This window comes from Manis javanica, chromosome 2, assembly GCF_040802235.1.
Source record: "Manis javanica isolate MJ-LG chromosome 2, MJ_LKY, whole genome shotgun sequence".
Taxonomy (NCBI): Eukaryota; Metazoa; Chordata; class Mammalia; order Pholidota; family Manidae; genus Manis; species Manis javanica.
In genome coordinates, this window is record NC_133157.1 from 136,495,213 (window position 1) to 136,523,033 (window position 27,821).

Genomic DNA, 27,821 nt, shown 5'->3' on the forward strand with positions numbered 1-27,821 from the left:
GCAGGGAGGGACAAGAGGGGGGAAGAAGAAAGGGGGTATTAAGATTAGCATGCATGGGGTGGTAGGAGAAAGGGGAGGGCTATACAACACAGAGAAGACAAGTAGTGATTCTACAACATTTTGCTATGCTGATGGACAGTGACTGTAAAGGGTTTTATAGGGGGGACCTGGTATAGGGAAGAGCCTAGTAAACATAATATTCTTCATGTAAGTGTAAATTAATGATAACAAAAAAAAAGAAAGAAAGGGGAGATTACTCCCTGATAGGATAAAACTAACTGTAAATCAATGATTAATGCATGCTTTAAATATTCTTAGTTTTGATCACTTAAGGGGTGTCAGATGATCGGCTATGGAGGTACATTTTTCTGATAATATTCCTTTCTCTTAAAAAAAAAACAAAAACGAAGTTCCTGTGTGGTGACCTCCAATGAGTTCTACACAATGGTATAAAGGGCATATCAAAGTGTGGGCAAAGGGTCTGTTTGTGTTTATACAGAGGATCAAAGCCTAATTTGGCTACTCAGAAAATGAACTAAGATACGATATGAAGAAGAACTTCCAACATCAGCACTCTCTGGAAGACTCATACCAGAAGATGACCATCAAAAATCCTCAATAAAGATCCAGGTGCTGCTATAGCTGTAGCTACATTCATCCTACTGGTTCCTGGACTTGCCATTGGAATGAGGAAGGAGATATCTAAGCTGGCCTGTGCATACAGTAAAACAACAAATTTGCCTGGATCTATACTGTTGGAACTCAACCAAGAATTAGGAGAAGTGCAAGTTGTAGAGCTCCAAAATCTTACAACTACAGACTATCTACCGTTAAAAGAACATATGGGATGTGAACAGTCCCCAGGAATGGGTTGTTTTAATTTGTCTGATTTCTCTCAGACTGTTCAAGTACAGTTGGACATTATCCATCATATCATAGATAAATTTTCACTAATGCCTAGGGTGTCTAACCGGTTTTCTTGGTTTCACTGGAGATGGCTGGTAATTATAGGTCTGCTTTGGTTATGTAACTGTATTCCTATTATGTTAATGAGTGTGCACAATTTAATTAGTAGCTTAAAACCTATACATGCTTATGTTACTCTACAAGAAGATATGTCAAAGAAATAATCAATCTTCCCATGTTTTCTTCCGCCTGCTACTTCTTCTTCTTTCCTAATTACAACCCTTAAATAGAATTCGTGCCTCATATCAAATTTACCGAGTATCATAATTCCTCCAGGTGGTAAAGATACCTCAAGACAAATGCTGGGCATAGAAGCCAGAGGGCATAAATCTGCAAAGAAGTAAAAAGCTAACCTTTTCAAACAATATGGCTTCTCTCTCACTTACCAACTTTACATTTCCCTGTATGGCCCCCAGAAGATGACTGGTTAGCCAGAGACGGGTAAGATTCCTCAAGGGAGGAACAACCTAAGAAATTTTGGATCAACAGAGGTGAGGCTTAGAACCTCAACTGCCCTGTTTTGAGAGAAATCTTTTGCATCCATGGATGTTTTATTGCCCTTTTCTAGCTTGGATTAACACATAGTCTACAGGCACACACCTGATCATCTACATTTGCTCTCTTACAACACTAAACTATGTTTTCTACCTTTATCTTGCATCTACCTACCACTTCAGCATTTTATTAAAATAATAATAATAATAATAATAATAATAATAATAATAATAATAATAATAATGAAGGGAGAAATGTGGGGTCCACATATAAATCAAGTATAAAAATCAAACGAATATTCATATTTGACCTGATTGTTTATAGTTCATAATGTGTGATCAAAACCGAAAGTTTCTGTGATGACTGCCCTTGTACTGTTCACCATGTAAGAACTTATTCACTATGTAAGAATTTGTTCACCATGTAAGAACTTGTTCATTATGCTTCAGAAGATTGGAGACTGACGAGAACTGGGCTGGAGTGGATTAGTGATTGTGCACTGAGCATTGACTCCCCTATACAGAATGTTATTTTTTTTAACAACCATTTGATCAATAAATATGAGAGATGCCCTCTCAAAAAAGAAAAAAATTACCAGGAGCGGAAGTCAAGGTTGTGAAAATGGGCTCACTGAGATGAGGAGAGCGGCAATCTGCAGCTCCTTCTGCCGGGAAGCAATTTTCCAATTTAAGGCAGAGGAAAGAAAGAGCAGTTCCCCCTAAGGAGGTGTTGGGTGATGTTTTAGAGGTGATGGGCATGTTTGTTACCTTTTTTGTGGTGATGGCATTATAGGCATGTGCAGTGTCCAAATTTATCCAAATGTAGGCATCAAATATGAAGCATTTATGTATTAAGTATACCTAAGTAAAACAAAACACATTGTATTCTACTTTTATAAAAAAAGAAAAGAAAGAAATCTGCCAAGTGCTAAAGTGGTATAGTTGTAATTCCCACTTGTCCAACACCAAATGCAAATGGTGTATTTTTTCCCCTACATATATGTATAACAGTAACAATTTTATACACAACAGTAATAGTGGTATGACTTCATTCAGGTATGAGGACCCTATTCTGATGTGTGTATATATGTGGGAGAGGGTCTCTACGTGCAGTTACACCAAACATTTCTTGAACACCAGCAGGTTGTTGGAGAACACAACTCAATAATTGACACTCTCTGCCAGGCGACAGCACCGGATTCCCCAGTTTAAGCGCTCTGTCCTACCGGTCTGCCCTCCACCTCTGACTCTAGACGCAGGTCAAAAGCCCCAGGCAGTACCTATGTTTCTGAACTACTGGCTACAGATTGGAGATTCCCCCCACCTCCCTCTTAGGTTCTATTAATTGTCTAGAGCAGCTCACAGAACTCAGGAAAACACTTATGTTTACCAGTTTAATAAAGGACACCACGAAGAATAGAAGTTAACAGCCAGATGGGGAGATACATAGGGCAAGGTCCCAAATAAAGGAGCTCCTATCCTCCTGGAACTTGGGGCCTGGCTCGGTGGCACGTGGAGGTGTTCTGGTTCCCCAAGCATAGAAGATCAGGCAAAGGAGAGAGAGAGAGAGAGAGAGAGAGAGAGAGAGAGAGAGAGAGTAGATTCTGTGAGGACTTCATTGCATATTCATGACTGACTAAATTATTGGCCATTGGCTGATTCAGCCTCCAGCCCTGCCCTTGGGAGGGGGTCCAAAAGTCTCTCATTCACATGACAGACACCTCTTTCACCTTTAAGATTCTGCAGTGTTTTCAGGAACTGTGGATGAAGACCAAATATTTCTGGGAGATATATATTTGGTCATATGAATAACCAAATATATATTTCTTATAACTCATTATATTACAGTAGTATAGCAGTCTAAGAAGCAAAATATTAACCCTCTGAAAATCAGAACATTATTTAAGCAGTGTTGTAAGAATCAAACTTCAGGTCCTACCTATCTATCTAAAAGACAATTCTGCATGCACCATTATGTCATTTGGAATCTTGGGTGGGTTCAGAATAGTTGCAGGAAAGCACCAGAATAAGCAGAAATATACCACATTTGTAACACAGCCTGATTCATCTCAAGACATGACTGATCAAGTGATCTATTACCACTGTGTCTGACTGCTAAAGCAAAGGATGAACTTTCATAGTGTGATCTTCAACCTTGCTTATACAAATAGCTGGAATTCAATCAGTTGCTAGACTCATAAATAATATGAACTGTATTAAAATATTTTAAAAAATGAAGAAACCAGAAATAGAACTAATTCAGTTATGGTGTTACCATCAAGAACTTTAAATAACTATTATTAACATGTACAGCAAAAAGAAAGATGGAAAAGAATATAAAAAGATGGCTGCATTCACCAGAGAATTAATATTTGTAAAAATTTCAAATAAAAATTCTAGAATTTAAGTATACATGAACTGAAGTTTTGAAGTCAATAAGTGAATTTAACAGAGATTAGACAGAAGAAGGCAGTTGGGAAGTATTCACATTTAAATAAGGGACAAATTAATAGGCAATGAAGAGTTTTCAGAAAAATGAATCTAAAAGTATGAATGCCAGCTGACCCCCACTGGGGGTGCACTAATGGCTTCAGGGAGAAGGAACGTGATTACCTTTTTGGACACAGAAATCTATGAAGGAGAAAGAGAAACAAGAAGGGTCTTAGACGAGCAACTATTATGAGAACACATGTGAAATTAAAGCAATTAGGAGATGACTAGGTAAATTGTGAGAGTGGTTAATTAGAATTAAAATGTTCTAAGATTGTAACATTATTAGGAAATTTTGATAGACACTATGTGTATTAAATCAGTGAAGTGCAACTATAAGCCAGTGTTGGAATACTGACTTCAATTCTTTTTAGATTTTCTCACCATTTTCATTTTATTATGGGAAACAAATTCAATTTATAAATAAAGCATACAAGGGTGGATCCATTAAAGTCATGTTACAGGGAAGAATTCTTTAACTCATTTGAGAATTCATTGGTTGCTATGAAGGATACAGTTATTTAAGAGAAAGAGCAGATGAAATATAAGGGGAAAAAAAGTAAATTTATACTATGTAGTTTACAAGGAAAACTAAATCTTTTAAAGTAAAACAGCTCAGAGAAAAATCCTGCTCCGGTAGACTATTTTTAAATTAATATATCTATTTATTTATCACCTGTGTTGTTCCCAAAAGAACCTGAAGAGATTCCCAGGAAATATAGTTAAAATACAGAAAGACTAAAAGAAATTGATGCTTACCTGGCCTTGCTCTTGATCACAGTGGTGATCAGTATCTGTGACAGGCAGTGTAAAATGTATCAGAAACACACCAGTACTGTACCTACTGGGCTCATATATTGCTTCACAAAATTTAAATTTTGTGGCATTTCTGTTTTGAGAAAAAAAGTGGGTATTTTTCCACATTTGTTTAACCATTTCAAAATCAGCAAAATATGCCATGTGCCTCCCTCACTTCTAGAGATCTAGTTATCCACTCATTTCTTTCACTGCATTGGACAGTGGTGGGGAGCCCTGGAACACAGCAAGGGAAGGGAGGCCCATGTCATGGGATGCCATGTGCTCTCTGGGCTTCCGCAGGGTACCAGTCCACCAGCAGTTTATACAGTCCCCCATCAATTTCTTTAGCCCTTAATCACTAAAAATAATTATTTCATTTAATCTTCAAAGCAACCCTTTACGATAAGCAGGAAAACTAATATCATCAACCCTAAAAGAGGAAGCTGGGTGAATGGATGAGAAGTCAAGTTGATTCTGCCAAGGCCAGTTGCTGCCTGCTCCTGGCGCCCTTCAGGGCTCCCACCCACCATATCCCAGGGTTAAGCAGCTCTCTCTCCCTCTGTCTCTTCCCCTTTTTCTCCCTCCCCCCACCTCTCTCTCTCTCTCTCTCTCTCTACCTCTCCCTGTCTCTCTCTCTGTCCCTGTCCCTCTCACCTCTCTTTCTGTCTCCCACATGCACACACACAGACTAACTCTCTGTATCATGGCAACCAACTCTTCAATCATCCATGATTTAGGCAATTACAATGTGGGAGAAAAATACATTAATTCTACACATATTAAATTCTATATGTTTACTCCCTTCATTTCCCCCTTTGTGATAATTTCTGTCATGCTTAAAATTAGGCTTGATGCCCTTGGGTTGTGAGAGGCAGGGAAGAGGAACCCTCTGGGATCATGACCCCCCTGGAGCTGGAGCCAGATTCTAAGCCCTAATTAGCCAGGAGCCTAAAGGAAAGAGCACCGGTGAGTTGGCTGCTCTGAAAGATCTGAGTGTTACTCACATTGCTGATTTCGGATTTAGCCCATGTGCCCTCCCACAGTGGGCTGTGCCGGCCAGCCACATCACCCTCCCTAACCCCTGTCAGGATCCCCAGCTTCCTCTGCCTCCTTATCCTCATAGTCCTTCACGCACACCACCTGAAGAAAGGGATCAGTTTTGTGGAAGAAGGTATCTATTTGGCTTTCTGGTTTTATAGCTCTACCTTCATGGCTTCAAGGCATAAATAAAAATAAACAAAAATATATAAAGTAATTATGGAGAAGGACTGGTCCTGATTCTCCTTAATTCTGAAGCATTGTTTCTGAGATACATAACATCTCCCCCTTCTGGCTTACACTTGACTTCCTGCTTGATGTATTTGGTCATCTCAACATACTTCCCTTAACATGGAATAAACAGTATGCTTAGACATATAATTTCTTTTTGATGATATTTAAGCCTTTATGTACTGCATGGGCCAATGACACAGCTAAATTTGGGGACTGAATGCAGGGCTTGGTTGGGATTGTAGGTGGCTAAGAGATACAATGACTGAAATCGTGTGAGCCATAGATTCAGAGAGATGCAGATGCCTCTATCATCACATCTGTGTGGCTCTAATTAAGCTTCTTTTTCCAAAGCAAATATACTTCTTCTAATATCTAATCTGTTAAAATCCTTCTGATCCTTAAAAAACCACATTTTCCCAATAATAATGAACATTTCCCTTCTCTGGTTTTTCTTACAGTCACTTCGTGCCTTGGAGATGTCCTTATCAAGCTTTGTAAATGTCTACATCCCTGGATTGCTAGATTCTTGAGGGAGAAGGGCTGATCTCTCATCAATTAGACTAGGTCATCAATCTCTTGCAATTCTTCCCCTGCCTCTACAATCTATACCCCTACCCCAGTGTTCTGTAAGACACATGAGACCATGTCAGACCTCTGCTTAAAATCTCAGACTTGCTTTCCAACGCAAAGGAGAATAACTTCCTCACAATGGTAAAGTAAATCATTCATCTCATCCTTGCCAAAACATTTAGTAGTACTTCCTGAGATATTCCTTGAAATGTACTCTGGATCATGAATAATTACGATTTCACAATACACAATATTAGTTTTTGCTTTCTTTTGAAAATATTCTCTCCATTGTCCAACTGGCTATCTTCAACTCTTCTTTCAAGACTAATTTATCCTTCCCTCCTTTTTTACTTCCATAAAATCTCCTTACCTATTTATTCTCTGACATAGGTCTTAAATTTCTGCTTATTTCAGATAAGGTTAAACATACATTCCTCCATGATGTCTCTTTGCCATGTTAACCATTTATTACTACAATGGTTAATTGTTACATAGCTTCTCTTGTTTTTTAAATTCTTTAAATTCCTTGGAGAGCTATATTTATAATTCCTTCACTTAACACAGTACTTGCACACTAGAAATTTATGTACATAAACTACTACACATATATAGGTATATACACACACACACACATTCACATATATGTATATATTCATCTTTTCAAAACCTTTCCCTTTGGGTACCCAGCATAGTGTCTTCAGCATAGAGCTTAATCCATGAATATTAATTGGATGAAACATGTATCATAAAGAGAAAGGTAACTTTTTGGAGCAACATGGGTCCGAACAGGAAAGACCGAATCCCATTTTTGTCTCTGACAGTTCTAGAGAAAGAAGCTATTCATTCATTTTCCTTGACTCTCATTTTTATCGAATGCAAAATGAGGGTGTTGCATTGGTTTCTGTCTTGTGCCCCTTCCTCCTATGATTCTGCCACATGAAGTTGATACTACAAAGGTTTTATTAACTTTGGTTTGGTTCTCTTTATTTTGAAATCAAAAAAGAATTTTAGAAATATTTCCTAAATATAAAAGGGAATATTTAATCATTAAATCATTCTAGGTCTCTATTCACATTAAAGATAAATATTCTGAAATTTATTTCTAGTGCTGTGGGACTGACTTTATCATAATTGTATTCACTAACCAATACTTCTTTCTTAAAGGAAAAAATTAGTAATCATCGAGAAGACATATTTTTGGCTTAATTTTGTTTTTTTCAAGTTTAAAACAAAAATTTAAAAATAGATGTGAGGAAAAGAAAACTTCTTAAAATTATATCTGCCATGAAGTTGTGAACATTTGAAACTGAGATATTCTTCAGTTATTTTCATTTCAATGGCTGAAAAAATTTAATGTGAACAGTAATAATAACGACCAGGTATGGTTTCCAGACTCTTCCTAAGCCTGTTATTCTTATATTCTTTTTGTCTTTTAGATTTGCTCCTTTAAAAAAACAAACAAACAAACAAAAATCTCCTTAGCAAGGCACAGTCCCAGATGGCAACATAGGAAGATCCCGAACCCATCTCCTCCCACGGATCCGCAGAATCTGTAGCTGCATATGGATCAATTCCCCCTGGGAAAGCCGGGGAAGCTAGCCAAGATGCTCCTTCACAACAAGCAATAAAAGGGCCAGATAGAGGCAGGTAGGGGAGGGGAGGCTGGTCTTGTCATACACCCCATCCCCAGTACAGCTACCCACCATCAGGAGGCAGCTCACCACCCTGGAGCTTCTCCGTGAGGAGCTAAGGGATCATAACCCCCATCAGACACTCCAACTTTTAACACCTGCACCCGAGACAGGAGCTCCAGACACCTGGCTTTGAAAAACCATGGGGCTCATGTGCACGAGATCCAGAGGGCTGTAGCAAACTGGGAAACAGCTGGGAAGGGCTCCCACAGCTCCTGGGTCACCCAGGGCCCCGCGCAGAAGCAGCCGTCTGGAAAGCCCCGTCATGTGTGGGAGAGCTGTGTCTGCTGGCTTAAGCTTCGGCTGCAGCGGCTAGGGCCTGCTGCCATCCTCCAGGGAGGGAGGCACTGGTGGGGCATTTTTGCCATCTCCCTGTACCTTGCTAAAACTAGTGTGCATCGTTTTTTTTCTTCCTTTTTTGTTTTGTTTTGTTTCACTTTTTTACACTAGATTGTTTTTTCTTCCCATAGTAGTGTCTTCACTCTCGAGCCAGCAGGCACTGTTTTGCCCTCCCCTCTGCCTTATGAAGGCCAGTGGGGGTGGATACATGTTGCTGTCCCCTGGAGGGTGCCTTCTTCATGCCCTTTCTCTGCCTTGCTCCCTAGTACCAGAATCTCCTCGATGGGAGATTTGCACACAGCTGGTGTCCTGTGTAAACCCCTTGATCACCTGATCACCCCAGATTCCCCATGGGACTGTGACAATGGGGGAGACAGTTCTTGGTGGCCATCGCCCTGGGGCCCTGCACAGAAGGCAGACTGAAGCACACCCCTCAGTCCTCCTGAGAGACAGGCCTATTCTTGCCCTGGTGCGCCAGGCTTCAGGTTTCATACACACCTAGAGGCTGCACAGGTGTGCTCAGGGTAGGGGGCTACTATCATTTTACTCTCCCCCTGCCTCATGACAGCTTGCCAACATCTCCCAGAAAGGAGCTTATACACCAGTCTGGAGCCTTCCTTTTGTTTTTGTGATTATCGCCCAAGGGACCTTCTAGATCACCTGGTCTGGAGGCCACTAGGGCTTATGCTTGTGGTCCCACTGGACTATGTATGTTTGCACACTTTAAAAGCTGCTGCTTAAGGTTCTGGTTTCCATTAAACCTGAATCTAGGTGCTGGCTGAGATCCCCCCTTTGAACACTTAGAAGTTTCGGCACAGCCTCAATAAGTGGGAGCTAATAACAACAAAATAGGCTTCTTGGACAGTAGAGGTGGACCAACAGCCAAGTGCTGGCGCAAGGCTGAGTCATGACGTTCACCTCCTACAGGGGGGTCTATCTTTCAGAACTGTGAGAGGAGGCTGTTTCATCTAATGTGCAGAAAAAAACATAGGAAGACTAGCAAAATGAGAAAAACAGGAGTATGTTCCAAGTGAAAGAACAAGATAAAACTTCAAAGAAAAAAATACTTAATGAAATGAGGATAATTAATCTGATAAAGATTTCAAAGTAATGGTCAAACAGATGCTTATGAAACTGGGGAGAAGAATGGATGAACACAGGGGGAATGTCAAAATAAAGGCTACAAAACAAATCTTCATGAATTTTCAAAAGATTCAAATCATACCAAGCATCTTTTCTAGCCACATTTCAGAGGGTGTTTGCTAAAAGACTACCTGAATGGGAAAGGTGCCAGGTAAATTTCTTTGCACATTTTTTAGCTTCTAAAATTCTTCAATTTATTAAGAAGAAATTTATTACATTAATAATAGCATGATAGCCCAGGAATTGTTACTTACTTGGGCTATTTATCAAAGTGGTTTTATTGAAGAAAAGGTTTTCCTTTGTTGGCAAATATACTCTTATTTTATGACTAATCAATTATCTAGTTAATTTCATTCAAAACCTATGAAATGACCTTATCAAAATACAAGTATCAAAATATATGTCAGTTAGGAAGGGAACTTCATGGAACTTACATAATGAATTTCCTTCCAGTCTAAAATTATCCTTTGAGGTACTTGAGAACCTTCAACCAGAGCTCCATGAACAGCATCAATTAGAAATCAGTAAGTAGCATACAGACTAAACAGCTCTTGCAAGCCTAACTGCATATTATGTTGCATTATAATAAGAGTAGCATGTGTGGGCCTACACTGCCACTTTTTCATTTTATAGGGGCCCCGTGCCCCCATGTGAACACTCAAAGCATCAACTCAACAACAACTACAAAAATCTAATAACAGAAAGGTCAGTGAGAAATGAATCAATAGAATTTTTGTAATAGGGAGCCTTAAAAGTTGCATTTTAAATACGTTTTTAGAGTATTTCTTTTAAGAGTAAGCAAATTGTTTCTAGGGAAACAAAGTATTTACTATTAATGGGAAAGGCCACCCTGCTCTAAAACTGGCTTTAAATGTTTCTGGGAAGTGGTGAGAAAATTTTCACAGGACAAAGACTCTTCCAGTGAGTGGGACTCAGGTACATACTCATTCTGCTGCAAAGTTCAGCCTTGTTACAAGGGCTTTCAAGGATTTATGTAGCCCTGACGAGTTGTGTGGCACCAGAATGCACCTTAATCTTGAAAGAGAAAATCACTTAAGAAGTGATTTTTTTTCTTTTTCTTTCTGTCTTTTTTATAAACAAGTGTCCTGGGCTTAGTATTTGAGCCTGATTTTATGAAAGACTGGTTAAGGATTACCCACAGGGTGTGGCATGCCTCTGGTCCAGGAACTCCTGCCCACATGGGGTGTCCAGCATGGGATGATCCTGTGGATGAAGGGGTGGGGTGGTGTTAAGAAGAGAAATCTGAATCATAAAAGAACACTGATTATAAATCGAGGTCAGTTAGCCCTGACCATACTATATTCTAGCATTATGAAGTTCTCCAGAATCATGTGTTGGGCTCCTTCTATGGAGAGACCCACAAAACCAGAAGAATGGAGATTTTAAGAATTTTCAGGTTTCGGTTTGTCCCAGACCCATCTCAGCATTGCTGGAGAGAATAGTGAAGAGGGTACCCTGGACCCTCGGCACTAGGGCGCTGTGTGTCGTGGCTTCAGGGGCTGTGCCCGGGTTCTGCCTCCCAGGATGAGGCAGAAGGCTCCTGGACTAGCCCTGGGGCTGAGTGGCTTTCTGTCTTTTTAGAATGCCACAGAAGGGCTCTAGAAAAGGAGAAACGAAACAATATTAAACAGAATACAACCTTATTTTGATCTTAATCTTGTGAGAAGCCATACCATTTGTTACACATATTATAGCAATGTTTAGGTATTAAAGTTAAGTTGGTTGGAGTAGTTTGCCTAAGGTAGAATTAACCTGAAATTTAATCAAGTAAAACAAACTTTCTGAGTGCATTTATATTCCACAGTAAGAAAAGAGAGTGAGTGAAAATGTAGAGGTAGCCAGGCATCAGTCAAACGCCATCCCAGGTGACTGGATCCTTGTAATACAATGTGTATGTAATACATTTAAGGGCATATAAGTGAATAGTGGGTTAGGGGAATGTCCTAATAAAGGCCATGAGGAGTATGAACTGATCTCATCCAATTTACCAACTTTATGAGGATAAGATTAATTCATCTTTCAGGTAAGGTGAAGGGGCACAAAGAGTTCAAGGAATTTCCATAGGGCCACTTAGCTAACGCACAACTGAGAGAAGATTTGGATTAGGGCTTGGGCCCGGTATACCCGTTTGTGTGGAGGAACCAAGAGCCTCTCATTTGTCCAACTTCACACATCTTTCAGTAACATGGTGTGACTGAACTCTCGCTCTGTGGAACTTAAGAGCACATACATTTACTCATGATTTTAATTTCCTCCTCTGTTTCTATTTGGCTTTGCCTCAATGACCTACTGACTTCTAACTTTGTAATTGCAAAATTACATGCCTAAGGCTGAAGGAGCAGGAAAAGGGAAGGTTGGTGGCAGAGCTACACTGCGAGCTGACACCAGCACAGAGCTGATAACTTACTCTGGACCCAGAACAGAATTCAACTCTCACCCAAAAGCTGAAAACAAGGGAACTTAATCCACTTTGCATTTTATGGACTATAACCTAGGAACTTACAATTAATAAGGTTATTTGGTGATAATTCTGGCATTTTTGAGATTAGAGAAATTGACACAATGATTATGTGAAATATATGTAAGTATATCTGTACCGCAAATATATGTAAATCACAGACAGATGAGTGGATAGGACAAAGAGACCATATTGGTTTTAGACAGTCTATTATAAAAATGTCACCAAGAAACATTGCCCATAATAACTTACACATGTTTTCTTCTTCCCTCATAAAATTTGCAGTCTCTTAATTATTCTTGAAGCACTCCTGCTATCAGTTACACATGCCAGACCGGAGCAAAAGTCAGATTTATAGATGGCCTTAGGGAGTATCAGATATTAAAGAGAAAGACATTCAGTGTCATGTCTTGGAAGGGCACTGAGCAGATTTGTGTCTCAGTTACCATTTTAACAAGACAGTTTTCCCCAGTGTGCTGTAGGTTCAATGTACAGTTTTCCATATGTTCCCCACAGACGAGCTGGGGACTGTCCTCAGATGGAAAGTGCACTCAGGTCTTTGGATGGTATTTCAGCAGAAGGCATTTTTCTTGCTTTTGTGGACATTTGTTCAAAGACTTCTTCACTCAAGTTGGTGTCCAGCCCCTAAGTAAGATAACGTAACACTAAAGATTGGCATTTTTACTGAGTACATTTGATTCATTAATCTGTACCCTTTTCTGTTTGTATTTTTCTTCTCATAAGCACTTATATCACCTTTATGGGTTATGAGTATTAGTTAATGTTTGACTATTATCCATCTCATTGTAAGGATGTTGTCATGAAAGAGACATGTCTTTCTCTCCTTTTCAATATTTTTAATAATTTTCTTCCAAGGATATTTCTAAAAGTCTAAAAGCTGGTTTTTTTAAATCAGAAAATGAATTTTAAAAAGATGTTCTGAGATGTAATACAGAATGTTCTCATTCCTTTGTGTCAGATTGTATTTTCTACAGATTGCAGCAGTAATTTCCTCACATCACACACTTTTCTATGATGTGACCTCATCTCTTTCCCTTGAATTGGGCAGGCTTGTTTCTGCTTCAATCAACAAGGTGTGGTAGAAATGATATGCATGATTTCTGAGACTGTCAGAAATGGCCATGCAGTTTTCACTTGATTTTCTTTAGGTGTGTCTCCTAGAAGTCATCTGTTTTGTGAGATGTACCCATGCTATGCTAGAGGCCACATGGAGGTAAGTGCTGGTTGATCATTACAGTTGGCCCCTACTGTGTGGGTGGGTCATCAGATGTGTGAGTAAGTCATCTCACATCTCTGGACCAGCCCTCCTGCCATCTGAGTTCCACTGCAAGATATTAATGACAACCAACTGAGTCCTCTCAACTCCTGAACCACAGAATCCATAAGCATAGCAAAGGGATTGTTGTTTAACACCATAAATGTGAGGTAACTTGTTCACACCAGTAGGATCTGGGGCGATTTCTCATCAAATTAGCAGAGGGTTTTAATATTCCATTGCACATAAACTATCCATGAATAAATACATTTTAAAATAATTTCATTCAGTGAAATCATAAACTTATTAACTTACACTAAGTAAGAGTTTTTAGTAATATGTCTATGAGTAAGAGTCCAATCATGAAAGAGAAGTATCTAAGTATTTAAACATAGTTTAAGACAGAGAGAAATTGATACAGATGATCAATTTTACATGTAATGTAAGAAATGAGGAGCTAGGTTGGGGATGATGGAGCATTGCAGGGTCAGCGACAGCAGGCGGTGTCGCCAGCATCAGGGCTGCGGTCCCTTAGCAGAAACCCAAGCACAGCCTGGAGGCTTGTAGGAAGATCTGGAGGCATGGAGGACAGTCTGTCACTGCAGGTTCTGCCACCTGTGGTAGAGAGAGAAACAAAAGGTGTGTTCTAGATTCTCCCTTCCAAGGGACTCGGTGAACCCCAGTCACAGGCTTGCTGGCCTAGGAACACAAGCTCACAGCACAGAGTGAGCCCCTGGAAGTACAAAGCAGGACAGCACAAGGTGAGAGAATGGGTCTAAGGAAAACAGGCCTAAGACCCACACACAACGGGGATACAGAAAACACCCCTGGAATGGAAGGCTAGAACACATATGCTTGGACATGTGCTTACACTACCTGTGTGACCATTTGAGCCCATGATTTGAAATGGTCATTTGAAAGTAGTTTAAGGAAATTTTTTACTTTACAATTTTTAATGTAAAAATCTTAAATGAGGATTGCCAATATTGATAAATATTAATTGTAATCGAGATTTCAAAAGAAACTTCACTAGACGATCTTTTAATCAATTCTCTTCACAGAAAGAAACTAAATTTTTCCTTCTCTAGATTTGTAGCAATTACTTTAATTAGCATCCTTTCTTTTCCACTTAATTAAAAAAAGGTATATACGTACATCAATTGCTTTATGTTTACATAAAAATATAGTGATCATAGTTTCTGATATTTTCAGTTTTCTTTCATGGTCATTTTATTTACATGGAAAAGGCAGTGAGATCACATGACAAGCTAAAACTCTCAGAGCCAAGACAGCAGGATCCTGCATCCAACAAAACCATCACTGGCCCATCAAATAGCTGCGTGTATAAGCAGCTTGTAATCCCCCATGCTATGTTTATAAAATAATGCAAATTGAAATAAAGTAACATTAACTTCCTCTTCTAGGACTTGTGATGCCATAAGGCTGTTTGTGTGACCACCATGTGGTCCTGTATTCCTGGATGTCACAATCCAGGAGACACCCCTACCCATGTGTTGGCTTCTGCTTTAAGAATATAGCAATTAATGATTCAGAGTCCACACTGGGAAAGAACAGGATGTGTCTAGACATCATCTCAAGACCTTGGAGGAAAACGATGAGAGTTACATAGCAGGATAGAAATAAAAGATTGGGTGGGATGCTACAACACATGGTCCCAGTTCACACCCCGAGAACCTGCATGAGCACACTGTTACTGGGGGACTCTGCCATGGGCTCTGCTTTCCACCATGGCTCTCTCGAGCCAGCTCCTGTGATGGGGAGTGCTGGCAGCTGACTACCCACCTTCTTTCTGTTCTGCAACCCCTGTGACTGCACAGGCTCTGGGAGCCAGCTCTCGCCTCAAGTAGAAGCAAGGCAGAGGCAGAACTTGAGCTCTGGAATCTCCTCCATGGATTAGGTCAGGGGCAGATTTCACCTGAGATTGGAGCTAAGCTCATCTCTTCTGATTTCTCCTCTTCCTTATGCATTTTTCCTTAAAAGCACTCAATAGTTCAGATGCACTCAAGTCTTTTCAGGCTCTGCTTCTTGGGAACCTGACATAGACATCATTTAAAGGAACACTTTATTCTTAGCTAAGGCTCTGGCCATAACTGTACAGGGCACTGTTCTTCTAAGCAACAGGTGAATCATGCCTGGCCTTCTCCCATAAGAGCTGAACTATGGCCAGGTTCTAATCTTGGCTCACCAAACAAAAGTGAGAGGCCTTTCTTTGCTGCTGATGCTCTGGCCAGAACAGTTGTGAGATCTACATTTCATGCTTCCTTTCTTTAACTTCTCCTAGGCTTCAGTGTTATATATTGTTATGTAATGAATCACCACATACTTAATGGGTGATATATTTAGTATGTCACAGTTTCCGTGAATCAGGAATCTGGGCATGGCTTAAATGGATCATTTGCTCATGGTTTCACAAGGTTGCGAAATTTACAGCCATAACTGAGGGCTCATCAGGAGGCATAATTGATGAAGAATCTTCTCCCAACCAACCTCACTCAGGCTGTTGAAAGACTTGATTTCTTCATGGTTGTACAACTTGCATTCTAGAGGTTGGATACTATCTTCAACTGCTAGAAGCCATCCTCTATTACCAGAGGTCATTCACTCCTAGAGGCCATCCTCCACTCCTAGAGGCCATCCTCCACTCCTAGAGGCCGACCTCTACTCCCAGAGGTCACACTCTGCTCCTAGAAGCCATCTTCCATTCCTAAAGGCCATCCTCCACTCCTAGAATCCATCCTCTACTCCCAGAGGTCACACTCTGCTCCTAGAGGTCATCTGCCATTCCTAGAGGCCATCCTCCACTCCCAGAGGCATAACCTAACAGTCTATTCTATTGGTCAATAAATATTTTTAAAATTATCTTTCTAAATTCAATGTGTGTATTTTCTTTTAGAGTCAAGCATATACATTTGGATTATACCACTTCCTTTTTAATGCTGGGTTGTAAACACTTTCACTGTTAGTTCACACACTTTAGTGTTTATCCCAGTAAAGTTGGAAACACCTTAATCTCTTAGCCACTGAAGTTTATATATTGATACAGACACAAATGTAATGTAAATGTTAAATGTTAAATTTAAATTTTTCAAATTAGCAACATAGTTTAAACAATTTATTGGAATTTCATGGGAACATTGCAAGAAAATCATTCTGGGGATTATTCTATTATAAGAATTGCATCTTAGTTTATTATAAGAATGAGCTTTAATTTTAAATGCCTGTCATGGGCCTTATGAAAATCTAGCATACACTGTCTGTTGGAATTTGAGAGGATTTAAACATTAACTTGATAAGCCACTATAGCATTTTCTCTAAATGGTGTGCAAGACTGTAATTTTCTATATATATTCTTGTCTGCTGCCAATTAGAGAAAAGGAATTAATAGAGGAAAAAATACAATCTTTTAAAAAGTATTTGAATGAAAATTTTCAGGATTAAAAATTAATCCAGCTTTTAAAATTAGATTATCTGTGGATTATCTCTTAAATAAAAAGTTTTTTGCAGTAAGATAATGAGAAAATATGATGCCCTTAACTCATTCAATTTGTCACCAAGCTACAAGAGACTAACATAATTCAATAAGTATAGGGAAGTAGAAGTAAAAATCAAGTAGAATCTTACTGAGTGTACTTAAAAACTTAGAGTAAACCTTAAAAAATATTGGCAATTAAATGAATGTAGATTTTTCTTTGTACTTTTTTCAAATCATTTACATTTTAATAATGATGTCACATCATGTGTTAAGCACTCACATAATGAATTTACCTTTGTATGTACACATTAAACTGTATTGTCCAATCACACAATTGTGGTCTATCCAATAGAATGTAAGTTGCACACCACTTTCACACATGGCACATAAATGCCTTATTTTCTGTGGACTTCAGATAGACAAACATATCCTTCTGGAAGACATTTGTTGAAGATAATCAAGTCCCAAGGTAGAAAGGATCTGCTGCCTGAGTTGGGTCTTGCAAGTAGCCTTACTTTTGTCAATTAGTCACATCCATTTTGGTGTGAGGTAGAAATGATCTGCTTTTATAAGTAAATGTAAACTGGTATTATCAACAGCTATTATAAAGTTTGGAGTTTGTGAGTTTTGAATTGATTTGAACTTTTGTGTTAGAAACTAAATGCTAATTACAATACCGGTAATTTCAGAATTGAGTGTATAATAGCAATGTTGAAAAACATTTCTAAACATTATAAGAACACTTGTAATAACTTACTGTATATACAAAATCCACTGATGATTTGTTAATATTAGATAATGTGGAAATGTAGTACAAGAGAAAGATCAGAAGAATTAGACAAAACCAGTAGGTTTTAATTCCTGACTCTATCAATTACAATGTAATTGTGTATAAACCGCTTGTTTTCCAACTCAGTTTCCATTTATGTAAAATGGAAATAGTAAGACTTTTTGTATGATTCTCCTGAGCATGGAATAAAATAACATCTCTAGCTATTCCACATATAGCCAATTGCTTATAATAGTTACCACATAATTGCTTTTCCTCCTTTAAATAATTAGGGAAAAATCAAAGGAAATAAGAGGAACTCATGAAGAATATTTTAAGGAACTACATCTTCATGTAATAATATTTTTTTAGGACAGCTCATATTTCTATGTAAAGAATTTCCACCAAGTTCATTTTCAACTATTAGCACAGATATTCAGTTTCAGTTTTATTTTAAAACTATTTGTGTGACATAATATTGCATGCTTATATTTTAGAATTTTAACTATACTCTTAACTGCAAAAGTGTTTATGATGATGAATTCTGTGACATAGGTTCTTAGGATAACTTCAATTTTACTTTTTTATTATGATGATTTTAATTCTCAAGTAGTGGTAATAAAAATAATAGCTAATGTTTATCAAGCTAATGGTTACACTATGTCAGGCTTTCCCCTAAGAAGTACACACTTAGTGTTCCCTTTAATCCTCACAACAGCCCTAGCAAGTGTCATTGCTATTCTAATATTATGGGTCAATAAACTTAGGTTTAGGCAAGGAAATTTATTCTATGCCCCCAATTAGTACATGATAGAGCTGACTGAAATGTTACTTTTTCCACCATACTTTTCAGAAAGGCATCAACTTAATTTCAACAAAGAGTTACAGTACTCTATAAATTCTTATTTATGCATTTTTATGGTAGATTAAATAGTTGTTTGGGATAATGCATATATGCATATTATAGAATTAATACTAGGTGAAATGACATGGCAAAATGATTTTGAAATTCCTGAGGACTACAATTTTGTCATGAAAAGCAGAGGGGACAACACTCACAGAGGACTTAATATAGACTAAGGGTTCAGTGTATAATAGAAACTGAAAGTCAGCGTGCTCAGTGCATAATAGAAGATGCGCATGAGATGATGTTTGAAAGCTATCTATATAGTCAGAGGCCTTATGTAGACTAGACTGTGATAAGGATCTTGGGTCTCATTTTACATGCAGCTGTCTTATTTTTTTGTTGGGATGGACAAATGTCTGCTTTTGGAGCTAAAGAATGATCTGCTCAGGACAATGACTATGTCCTTGATTCTCCTCCTAATTCATCTAAGTTTGGTGCTGATTGGAATGATATGAAAGGAAGGGAAGGAGGGAGGGAAGAACATAAAATGACTAGGAGTCAGAGGAAGACTGAAAAATTGGGAGAGAGCTGATAAAGATGATCAGGCAGTAAAGATGATAACCAAAAAGTGAAGCCTTGAAAATGAAAGAAGATTCAAGAACAAGAGAAAGGATTAGTGTCTGACAAGAGCAGAAGGATAAATCATCTGCCGGGAAAGATGAAGACATCATACAGGTACAGGTTGATTTGTAGAGTGCCTGCTGAGGAAACTGTTTGGGCAAACATATATGGCATTTTATCCCTTCCATTTTATCAAGTTGTTCATGATGAGAGTAGAGCATGGTGGCTAGAGGGTGTGGGCATGAAAGGAGATAGAGCAGGTTATTAAAGACTTGTTTCAGAGTAGAAGGGAGCCAAGGGGAAGCACTGCCAGAAGGGCAGTTACAATAATTGAAACAAAAAATTGACTAGGAGAGCTTAAGAGTACTTTAGAGGAAGTAGAAAAAAGAATAAGCTAATTTGAACATTGAGATTATCCAGTGTAAAGAACAGAAAATAAAATGAGAAAAATCAACAGAGCCTCAGAGACATACAGGATACCATAAAACTTAACAATATATGTGCAATGGGAATTCCAGAAGAGAGAGAAAAGCAGAGAAAGAATATTTGAAGAAATGGCAACAAGCTCCCAAATTTTAAGAAAAACATTACACATCTGGAAGTTTAGCTAATTCAAAGCATAAACTTAAACAGAAGCACACCCATACATATCAAACTATTGAAAAACAAAGAAAAAGGGATATATTTTAACATGTAAAAGGAACCCTCAATAAGATTAACAGCTAATTATGGAGGCTATAAGGCAGAAAGATGTCATGTTTCAAGTGCTGAAAGAAAATAATGACAACCAGTGAAAAATAATATCAACTAATAATTCTATGTCCAGCAAAGCAATGTTTCAAAAATAAACATTACATTAAGACATCCTCAGATAAACATAAACAAAAATAGAGTTCTCTATGAACAGACCTATAATTTTCTAAAAAAAAAAATTAAAGGGAGTCCTTCAGATTGAAATGAAAAGGCACTAGACAGTAACTCACACTTACATGGAAAAATAAAGAGCACAAGTAACGATAACTACATAGGTAAAGATGTGAAAAAATAGTATGTGTACTTTGTAATTCTTTTCTTCTCCCAAATGATTTTTAAAAAGAATCTGCAAAAAGCAATAAGTAGAAAACTGTTGATAGATTTAAATTGCATAAAAGGGCAATTTATGTGCAAATAATAACACAAAAGCAAAGTTGGGGAAAAATGTGTTGGAATATATGTTTTTATAGAAATTTAAAAATAATTTGGAATTATTTGAGTCTGAGCTTAATTAAGTCTGAGCTTAATTGTTCTATATTATAGTATAGTTACAATCCTAGAACAACCTCTAAGAAAATGACTCAAAAATATTTTTTTTTTCTTTTTTTCCTACAAATATTTGCTGAGTGTTTACTTGCGGTCAGGCACTGTTTTTTTTGTTGTTGTTGTTGTTGTTGTTATTCCTATAAATTTAAAAAAAATTATTTATTTTATTTATTTTATTTTGCTATTAATCTACAATTACATGAGGAACATTATGTTTAGTAGGCTCCCCCCTTCACCAAGTCCCCCCCACAAACCCCGTTTCATTCACTGTCCATCAGCATTATAAGATGCTGTAGAATCACTGCTTGTCTTCTCTGTGTTGCACAGCCCTCCCCGTGCCTCCCCCACACCATACATGCTAATTGTAATGCCCCCCCTTTTTTCCCCCCTTCTCCCTCCTTTCCCACCCATCCTCCCCAGTCCCTTTTCCATTGGTAACTGTTAGTCCATTCTTGGGTTCTGTGATTCTGCTGCTGTTTTGTTCCTTCAGTTTTTTTCTTTGTTCTTATACTCCACAGATGAGTGAAATCATTTGGTACTTGTCTTTCTCCACCTGGCTTATTTCACTGAGCATAATACCCTCTAGCTCCATTCATGTTGTTGCAAATGGTAGGATTTGTTTTCTTCTTACGGCTGAATAATATTCCATTGTGTATATGTACCACATCTTCTTTATCCATTCATCTACTGATGGACACCTAGGTTGCTTCCATTTCTTGGCTATTGTAAATAGTGCTGCAATAAACATAGGGGTGCATCTGTCTTTTTCAAATTGGGCTGCTGTATTCTTAGGGTAAATTCCTAGAAGTGGAATTCCTGGGTCAAATGGTATTTCTACTTTGAGGTTTTTGAGGAACCTCCATATTGTTTTCCACAATGGTTGAACTAATTTACATTCCCACCAGCAGTGTAGGAGGGTTCCTCTTTCTCCACAACCTCACCAACATTTGTTGTTGTTTGTCTTTTGGGTGGTGGCGATCCTTACTGATGTGAGGTGATATCTCATTGTGGTTTTAATTTGCATTTCTGTGATGACTAGTGATGTGGGGAATCTTTTTATGTATCTGTTGGCCATCTGAATTTCTTCTTTGGAAAACTATCTGTTCAGCTCCTCTGCCCATTATTTAATTGGGTTATTTGCTTTTTGTTTGTTGACGTGTGTGAGCTCTTTATATATTTTGGATGTCAAGCCTTTATCAGATCTGTCATTTATGAATTTATTCTACCATACTGTAGGATGTCTTTTTGTTCTACTGATGGTATCCTTTGCTGTACAGAAGCTTCTCAGTTTGATATAGTCCCACTTGTTCAATTTTGCTTTTGTTTCCCTTGCCTGGGGAGATATGTTCATGAAGAAGTCGCTCATGCTTACGTCCAATAGATTTTTGCCTATTTTTTTTTCTAAGAGTTTTACGGTTTCATGACTTACATTCAGGTCTTTGATCCATTTCAAATTTACTTTTTTATATGGGGGTTAGACAATGATCCAGTTTCATTCTCTTACATGTAGCTGTCCAGTTTTGCCAACACCAACTGTTGAAGAGGCTGTCATTTCCCCATTGTATGTCCATGGCTCTTTTATCGTATATTAATTGACCATATATGTTTGGGTTAATGTCTGAAGTCTCTGTTCTGTTCCACTGGTCTGTTCTTGTACCAGTACCAAATTGTCTTGATTACTGTGGCTTTGTAGTAGAGCTTGAAGTTGGGGAGCATGATACACCCCCACTTTTTTCCTCCTTCTCAGGATTGCTTTGGCTATTTGGGGTCTTAGGTGGTTCCATATGAATTTTTGAACTATTTGTTCCAGTTCATTGAAGAATGCTGTTGGTAATTTGATAGGGATTGCTTTGAATCTGTATATTGCTTTGGGCAGGATGGCCATTTTGAGAATATTAATTCTTCCTAGTCAAGAGCATGGGATGAGTTTCCATCTGTTAGTGTCCTCTTTAATTTCTTTTAAGAGTGCCTTGTAGTTCTCAGGGTATAGATTTTCACTTCCTTGGTTAGGCTTATTCCTAGGTATTTTATTCTTTTTGATGCAATTGTGAATGGAATTGTTTTCCTGGTTTCTGTTTCTATTAGTTCATTGTTAGTGTTTAGGAAAGCCACAGATTTCTGTGTGTTAATTTTGTATCCTGCAACTTTGCTGAATTCTGATATTAGTCTTAGTAGTTTTGGAGTGGAGTCTTTAGGGTTTTTTATGTACAATATCATGTCATCTGCAAATAGTGACAGTTTGACTTCTTTACCAATCTGTGTTTTCTAATTACCGTGGCTAGGACCTCTGGTACTATGTTGAATAACAGTGGGAAGAGTGGGCATCCCTGTCTTGTTCCCAATCTTAGAGGAAAAGCTTTCAGCTTCTCGCTGTTCAGTATGATGTTGGCTGTGGGTTTATCATATATGGCCTTTATTGTGTTGAGGTACTTTCCCTCTATACCCATTTTGTTGAGTGTTTTTATCATGAATGGATGTTGAATTCTGTCAAATGCTTTTTCTCAAAAATATTTTTGAAAGAACTGTATTGATTATTTGAAAAGATTTATTTAATAAAAAAGTGAATAATGGAAGAATATGAAAACAAATAGACAAAACACAGAAAACAAATATCACAATGGAGGTTTAGAGCACAACAAATGCATGCCAATAAATTAGGTAGAAAAAAATTCCTAGAAGGACACAAAATTGCAAAGCTGACTTAAAAACATGAGAAAATCTGAATGGAAGTATTAAAAGTAGAAAGATTGAGTTAGCAGTGAAGAAATTTCCCATGAAGAAAAACTCAGGCCCAGATATATTAGTGGATTCAACTAAACACTTAATGAATTAACCCCAATCCTTCACAGAAACATCTGAAGAAAAATCCCCACAAAAATATAGAAGGGAAGGGGGCACTTCCCAACTCATTCCATGACACAGTAATACCCAGATACAAAAACCATACAGAAGTATCACAAAGAACTATATACTGATATGCATTGTATACATAGATGTAAATATCATCAAGAAAAGACATGCAAACTTTATTCAGTAGCATATGAAAAGGATTATATACAAAGATCAAGTGGGCTTTATCCCAAGAATTCAAGGTTGGTTAACACATGGACATCAGTCAACATAATACACTATATTAACAGATTAAGCACAAAATACTTCTTTATTGTTTCAATAGATGCAGAAATCCCCTGTGTCAAAGTCTCTGCATTCTTTCACGATGAAAACATACTAAGGAATAGAAAAACAAATCAGGAATAAAAAGAACTTCATTAACTTCATAAGGAGTATCTCTGAAAAACTCACAGCTAATCTTGTGCCTGACAGTGAAGAATTAAAAGCTCTCCCTCAAGATCAGGAAAAGACAAGGAAAGTCACTCTTACCACTTCTAAATAACATTTTCCTGATTTTTCCTAGGGCAATTAGGCAAGAAAACAAAAAGGTACTGAAATGGAAAGGAAGAAGTAAAACCATCTCTGTGCTCAGATGACATAAGCCAGTATATAGAAAACCTAAGGAACACCCAAAGAAACTATTGAGCTAATAAACAAGTTTGACAAGGTTGTGGGATACATGATCAACATAAAAGATTAACTGTATTTCCATATACTAGCAATGAACAATCTGAAAATGAAGTTTTTGGAAAATAATTTTATTTATAATAGCATGAGAAGGAGTAAAATACTTAGAAATAAATTTAATAAAATAAATACAAGATTTACACATTGAATACTACAAAACAAATTATGATATCAAAAATTTAGTATAGTTTAGAAGGCAATATACCCACCTTGATCTATAGATTCAATGCAATATCTCTCAAATTTCCAGCTGCCCTTCCCTTCCTTCCTTCCTTCCTTCCTTCCTTCCTTCCTTCCTTCCTTCCTTCCTTCCTTCCTTCCTTCCTTCCTTCCTTCCTTCCTTCTTTCTTTCCTCCTTTCCTTCTTTCCTTTCACTCTTTTTCTCTCTCCCTTTCTTTCCTTCTTTTGACAAAATTGATAAGCTGATCTAAAATTCTTTTTGGAAATTCAGAGATGCTGAATTAGAAAAAAGAAAAAAAGGAAATAAGTCAGAACTTTTTATAAAAAGAAATGTTACAAAACTCACATTTTTCACTATCAATACAAAGCTCTAGTGATCAAAACAAAATGTTGTATTCCTGAAATTAATATAATGTTATAAGTCAATTCTACCTCAATGAAAGTTTAATTAATTAATTTTTAAAGACAGAATGGTACTGGTATAGGTTAGACATTTATATTAGTGGAAATACATTGAGACTATACTTGGATTTATGGTCAACTGATTTTCAACAAATGCAACTGGGACAAATAAATATTCACATTTGAGAGAATTAATTGAATCCCTGCTCCACACCCTATATAAATATTAACTGAAGATACAATTTTGACATAAATATAAGAGCTAAAACGTTAAAATTATCAGAAGAAAATATAGAAGCTATAGAAGCCATGGTTTCGTGTTACAGAGCACAAATGATAAAAGAAAAAAGTAGATGAGTTGGACTCCATCAAAATTCAAAGGTTCTCTATTTCAAAGGACTTCACAACAAAGTAGATACAAAATAGAAAATAACTGTGGGTCATATATTTAATAAAATAACCTATATCTTGAATATACAAAGAACTTTTACATTTAAAAAGAGCAAATAATTGAGTTAAAAAATAGGCAAAGGATTTAAATAGACATTTCTCCAAGGAAGATGAGCAATTGAACAATAATTGCATGAAAAGGACTCAGCACCATTGGTCATTAGAGAAATGTAAATCATGAGCAAGAGATACCACATCATATACACTAGGGTGGCTAACATAGAAAGAAACAAATACAAGTGTTGATAAGAATGTGGAAAAGTTGGAACCCTCATACATTACTTGTGGGAATGTAAAATCATGCAGCCCCTTTTTAAAACAATTGGCAGTTCCTCAAAATGTTAAAAATAGACATTCCTTTCCTAGGTATATATTTAATAGACTTGTAAACATGTGTCCATGTAAACCTATGTACATAAATGTTTGCAGCAACATTATTCTTAGTAGCCTCAAAGTGGAAACAAATGAAACATCTAATCAAATTTTAAATGAATAAATGAAATGTGGTTTAGCCCCACATAGAGTACATCAGTAAAAAAGGATTATGTATTGATACATGCTACAGTATAGATGAACCTTAAAACATTATGCAAATTGCAATAAACCTGTTATAAAAAGCCATATATTGTATGATTTCATTTATATGCACTGTATAGCCTGGGTAAAGCCATAAAGACAGAATATATGTTAGTAATTGGCAAGTACTGGGAAAGTGGGGAATTGAGAGGGATTGCTACTAAGTACCAGTGTATTTTTAGGGAGATGAGGATATTCTAAAATCAGTGTGATGGTTGCACAATTGTGTCCCTACACTAAAACTACTGAACTATACATTTTAAGAGAGTGAATTTTAAGGTATGTGAATTATATATCAATAGAACTGTTATAGAAAGAAAAAGAAAAGAAGAAAACTGTTAGTGATATATGTAGTAGGATTTTCAGATGGCGTTAAACACCTGTTTGATGTACTTTATCATGAATTTAATATCAAGGGAGTCACTGCAACCATGTACCTCTCCAAACTGTGTGTTGAAGAGTGCATGTGCTTCTCTGGTAAAGGAAAATTTCTGGGCTCAGCCACGATCTTTATTTTTATGTGTTTTTTAGGATGACAGTTGAGGAAGAGTTCTGAAGGTATTTTGAATCAACCAAGTATAATCATAAACCATGAAATCTAAGTAATGCTGGGAGACAAAGGAAGACAGGGAAGGAAAGATTGCATGGATGAAAAGGGAGATTGGTTCCAAGGACTGGAAATCCTGATGTAAACAGTTGTTTGCAGTTGGGATAGTTTGCAATGGAAATGGAAAACAGGAGGTGATAATTGGTCAGTAGACAGTTTGGTATTAGTATATTAGTGCTGATGCCATTTCTGGTGTGCACTACATCCCAGATGTGAATGTGAGATATGTGAGATATAAAGTGAAGAGAAGCCCGTGGGAGATGAGAAGGTCAAGGAACCCTGGGTTCGGGCGGGCTGCCTCATGGCTTCTGCAGTCAAAGACAGTGTTGGCAGGAGTTAAATGCAATAATTTCGTTCTACTTTTATTTTTTTATTTTTTCATTTCTTTTTTTTGAGAGGGCATCTCTCATATTTATTGATCAAATGGTTGTTAACAACAATAAAATTCTGTATAGGGGGGATCAATGCTCAATGTACAATCATTAATCCATCTCAAGCCTAATTCTCGTCAGTCTCCAATCTTCTGTAGCATAACGAACAAGTTCTTACATGGCGAACGAATTCTTACAAAGTGAATAAGTTCTTACATGGTGAACAGTACAAGGGCATTCATCACAGAAACTTTCAGTTTTGATCACGCATTATGAACTATAAACAATCAGGTCAAATATGAATATTCGTTTGATTTTTATACTTGATTTATATGTTGATCCCACATTTCTCCCTTTATTATTATTATTATTTTTTAAATAAAATGCTGAAGTGGTAGGTAGATGAAAGATAAAGGTAGAAAATAGTTTAGTGCTGTAAGAGGGCAAATGTAGATGATCAGGTGTGTGCCTATGGACTCAGTATTAATCCAAGCTAGACAAAGGCAGCAAGACATCCACGGACGCAGAAGATTTCTCTCAAAGCAGGGGGGGTGAGGTTCTGAGCCTCACCTCTGTTGATCCCCAATTTCTCACCTGATGGCCCCCCTGCGACTGTGCCTGTCTTAGTTGTTCCTCCCTTGAGGAATCTTACCCGTCTCTGGCTAACCAGTCATCTTCCGGGGCCATACAGGGAAATGTAAAGTTGGTGAGAGAGAAGCCATATTGTTTGAAAAGGTTAGCTTTTTACTTCTTTGCAAATTTATGCCCTGTGGCTTCTATGCCCAGCACTTGTCTCGAGGTATCTTTACCACCTGGATGAATTATGATACTTGGTAAATTCGATATGAGGCAAGAATTCTATTTAAGGGTTATAATTAGGAAGGAAGAAGAAAAGCTATAGAGGTAGCATATGGAAGAAAACATGGGAGGATTGATTATTTCTTTGACATATCTTCTTGTAGAGTACCTTAAGTATGTATAGGTTTTAAACTACTAACTAACTTGTGCACACATATTAACATAATAGGAATACGGTGACGTAAACAAAGTAAATCTATAATTACCATCCATCTCCAGTGAAGCCAAGAAAACCGTTTAGGCACCCGAGG